Here is a 5,019-nt window from a genome sequence, read left to right as displayed (position 1 = left end):
GAGCTTGTTCACCAATATTTCCAGCATGATGACATTCCTCCGAAATGCAGAGGGCAGTAAAACTCCCTATTTTATGAGTTCTTGTTATTTCTACGAAATTTCACACTATGCAAGAAATACATCCAAAGAAACGAACATGCCTAAGGATATCTAGACTGCCGTGAATCGCAAGTCAGTCCCATCTGTAAAAAGTAGGCATTGAGAAAATGGGCTGTGAAGTTTTCAAACTCGTTTTCCATACGAATATTCAAAAATTTCCAGAGGATTGGAACATGTTCCAATCCTTATGAAACTTTCACAACTTGCTTTTTACTACGATATCTATCCGAGAAAAATATAAAGATCATCGAAACAAGTTACATTTTTGTGTTCTATGGTGCGAAAGTATGTAGTGGGACTGATATGCGGTTACTTTTCATTACGGGACAATTTGACTTGCTGTTTTTCCTAATTTATCCGAACAAATCTTATTATTTCATTAGTGCAACTGAAAGAGCATTAGAACAGATGTTGAAAACTGAACTCAACTCAATTTTGACGAAAATGCAGATAGGACTGACTTGCGATTCACGGCAGTAGATATCTCACAACTATCGAGCTCAAGCTACTGATTAAAACAGTGTAAATTTTACAACTTGAGCAAAATTATAAAAAAAGTATTCAGCAATGTTCAAGGATTATTCCAGGGAATCTGCAGGATTTGATCCGGAGCACTTCTCCAAGAATCTCTTGCAAGATATTCTTTTTGGATTTCTGTGATAATTCCTCAAGGGAATCCTCTTCACGTGTTAATCTAGCTTTACTATCAAGTATTTGTCAAGTGTTTCTTAAAATATATTTATTCAGTATTTCTTCCATTAACCTTCCGTGAACACTAAAAAATATAAACGAATAAGAGGTTTGGGTCATTATGACGTAGAAATGTGTACCCTTATGAATCATCGAAATAACAAATGAATTATTTACCTCATTCGAAAGATATGCTTCTCAAGATTACAGAACATCGCTTCAATACCGGTTCCGTTGCTAGTGGCCACCGGGAGTCGGCTACGATGGGGACATGTGAAAATACAGTATACACGAAGAGCTGCAGTCATCATCAAATTGGTCGATATGCAGACCATTTGGAAACTTACTGTCTTCAGCGAACTTGCTTCGGGCACTAAACATTTCCGAATGGATTACAATTTAGTTCAGAACTCGACAACCACGTGAGAATTCGACAAAATTGCTCAAAACGATAAGGACTTCCACTTGAGTTACAATTTAGTTCAGTATCAGATCAGGGCATTAGCGTTAGCTTCGATACGAACTTCCGGTAGGGCCGAATTCAGTACTATACCATTTAATTCCACTAGAGTTTGTATCCTTTGACAGATACGCGTATTTCGACCTCAACTGTAAAGCCGTCTTCAGTGTCATGTACTAGACACAACTTCGAGTCTAGTGTCGAGTGTCGAGTCTAGTACACGACACTGAAGACGGCCTTCGACAGTTGAGGTCGAAATACGCGTATCTGTCAAAGGATACAAACTCTAGTGGAATTAAATGGCACAGTACTAAATTCGGTTTTTCATTTACTTATAGGTATTCCACTAAAAAGCTCAAAGATTAATTATCACTAATTATGCGATATCTCGTCTTCTGCAAAGTTGCTCCGGAAGATAAGGACTTCCATTTGGGTTACAAGTTAGTGCAGAATTAGACCACCGCGTGGCGCTGGCGTCTATATGAATTTCAGTTAGGGGATACTTAGGGTGCTGAACCACTTGGGCACTTCCTTGATTCACTTTGGCATGGGAGGTTTTTCACGGCCGAATTGTCTGGAACTTTGGAATAAGAAGCGCTTCAGTACGACGCATACTGTGTCCGAATATGAAAACTGTAGCTTTCAAAAAACCCCACTGCCGAAGTCAATCAAAAGTGCTAAGAATTGGAAATCTCGAGATTGCGAACAAGGTCCACATAGGTTATAATTTAGTTCAACCACCGCGTGCGCTAGCGGTTTCGATCACATAGTAGTATGCTGCCTTCGGTAAAATTGCTCAGGAGGATATGCACTTGCACATGGACAATTATTTAGTTCAGATTGCAACTACCATGTAGCACTGATTGCGATATGAACTTCCGGTGAGGGTTAAATACGCTGAACGAAAGCTGCTTTCGTGAATTGAATGATTTGTAATTCACAAAGCTGTTCCCTAATTTTGAATGGGTACGAAACCATATGATGCAATCATCCAATTCTGTGATGATGTTCACTATAAATTTGAGTTATTAATGGTAGTGATCATCTTCTTATTACAATTGAAATTTCTTGTTCTAATTGTAATTCTACATGTAGTACGAAATTTGTTCCTGATTTATATAAAAAGGGTGCGCTGGGCAGGGCATGTTGCAAGACTACCGGACAACAATCCTGCAAAGATGGTGTTCGCGTCGAATCCGGTTGGCACAAGAAGGCGGGGAGCACAGCGAGCGAGGTGGCTTGATCAGGTGCAACAAGAACTGGAGAACGTGGGCCAAAATCGAAGTTGGAGAGACACAGCCATGGACCGAGTAAATTGGCGAAACATCGTTAACGAGGTTTTATCAAATTAATTGATGTAACACCAACTAAATAAATAAATAATTATATAAAAATGTGGACTGGGATAAAATTGTCTGATCCAATTTTCTTTTCATTGATTAATTTTGATTAGGGTTTCAATGCTAGTAATGGACCCCTTAGTAGCTGAAATTCATTCTAGACGCTTTTCCGCAATGATATCTCAGACGCATATACGTTTTGTGGAGTCTAACAACAAATTCAATGTCTTTACTTCATAGTACGTCTATGAAACATACAAAATTATTCGATTTTTCCAGCGAAATATGCATTTGAAAAACTGTTGTCCGAATGCCTATTATGGACCCTCCCGGGGTCCATAATAGGATTGTTTACAAGTTTGACGTTGCGTATTATGGACCCTCCATTTGATTCCCATGTAATCCGGCTCGCTGCCGACGAGCCTATTATGGACCCACCTGGAAATGCGTATTATGGACCCTCTTGTGTGGTTTCATTTACAAAACTGTTCAAATATCTGTATTTCCCAAGTAACATTAGTAGCTGAACAACAGTTTATTCAGCTAAAATAATCTTTAAAGTAGTTTGTTCAACTCTTATTCCACTAAAATGTTTGTTGGGTTATGCGTCTCAAACCAAATATTTTGCCTGAAACTGCTGACTTACAATGTAATCGAAGTTCCCCCGGTGGATTTTCATAGGAATAAAGTTGCTTTGAGTCTTAATTTTATGTTTTTCTGTAGGAGGTCCATAATACGCACCGGCATCGACTCCCTATTCTTTACCGCCACTAGAAAATTATAAACAATTTTCTAAGATATTAAATCATTGTTTACTGAAATCTCAAAGTAAAAAGATTAAATCAATTTTTGCACTAAAAACATACGTCCTTCATTTTGGTAGGATGATAATTGTTCATAGCACTTAAAAATAAATTAGAAGTTTTCAAAAAAATTCGCCGTATTGGATCAAGGGAAAATTATTTTTCATATTGTAAAGCTGAAGCTCATTTTTACTCGAGTTACTAAATTTAAAAAAGGAATGATTGGAGAAATTGGAGAATCTTGATATAAATTCTTCTTTATGCTCGGTAGGTAGAAATTTGAGAAATTATGATATTTTAAAGACTTCCACTTGACTTCCCAAGTAACAATTCCACAGCAATTGGGCATTCGTGTGGATTTATTAATGTTTTATGACAGTTACGTGAATGCTATAGTAGCTAGAGGCGACATTTACCGTTGCGAGAAGATGATATTATGTAAGTCAGCTCTTAGTTGTTTTCAAAACCTTTTAGAGGCAAAATATAAAATCAAAATTTTGTGGCTACAGAACCAGCTTTATTGCAGCATATAATACCTCATTGAAATTGCTTGTAGTGGCTGAATGACATTTATTTGTTACGGCTATGATAAAAGATTGATATAATAAACCTTGTTGCCATAAAAGCTGCTTTTAAACTGATTGACATGCACTTGTATCTTGATAACTTACCTTATCTATTCCTGTTAGATCAGTATTTCGGCACTCAAGACGCGATAACACCATTAACATTGCGAATCTATTACTCACTAGACCAACCAATAATGATAATCCACGTTGCGAAATTACTCAAAAACACTTAATGCTCATGAAAAAATGCGAAACTAAAATCCATTTTCATTATTTTTGCGTATATTCTTCATAACAACACGCCCAAACTGTCAAACTTTGTTGAATGCTGCTTGGCTACCATAAAAAGCGAAAAAAAGCTGAATCATCTTCAATCAGCATTTATTAAGGCAATTTTACACCCACAAATGCCGAATCATAACATTGTGCTCTCATTTGTGTATTTATGATGACAAAACAGCATTTGTCGATGATAACTTTCAATTATGGTTCCGCCATATTAATTTTACTCCGGTTGGTACAATTTAACTATTTTCGAATCGAATTATCTTCATTAATTTGATCATAAGATGCGATGGTATGATGATTAAATTGATCAAATATAATTTTCAGTACAATTACTGCCGAAACAAACCAAGAACTGCTGAATATGTTTTATTCATCGCCTGGTGATTTATTTTAGCAAATGCTAAATAACCAGAAATATAGCACTTTCAGAAGGGGTAACGCAATGTTGCTTCTTTTTCATCACATTTCACTGTTAATCTCACTCGGCACTAATGATTTGAGCACTAAATCCAGATAAATCACTTTAAATAAAAAGCACTACGAAATAAATTATCACAGACGTGTTTTGAATCTTATTTTGTTTTGTTTACGTTGGAATAAATCCGGCAAGATCGAAGTTATGATAAAATCATTATCAAGATGAAGCGACTTTCCTCTAGGACAGGTGGCCTCAAAACAGCTACCATTAATGCTATTTTGCTTTATTTGTGTGACATAAATATACACTTCATAGCCTCTTTTAGAGTGTGCCAACTAGTCACGCTCTAGTC

At 36.6% G+C, this 5,019-nt stretch overlaps 1 protein-coding gene across 2 annotated transcripts in view; it reads right to left on the bottom strand.

Annotated features, from left to right (window-relative positions):
* The window catches only part of LOC5569699 (MKRN2 opposite strand protein), a 65,035-nt gene that overhangs the window by 32,139 nt on the left and 27,877 nt on the right, over window positions 1-5,019 (bottom strand). The window lies entirely within an intron of this gene.

The sequence above is a fragment of the Aedes aegypti genome, chromosome 2 (genome assembly GCF_002204515.2).
Source record: "Aedes aegypti strain LVP_AGWG chromosome 2, AaegL5.0 Primary Assembly, whole genome shotgun sequence".
Lineage (NCBI taxonomy): Eukaryota > Metazoa > Arthropoda > Insecta > Diptera > Culicidae > Aedes > Aedes aegypti.
This window is presented reverse-complemented; position numbering and strand designations above follow the sequence as displayed.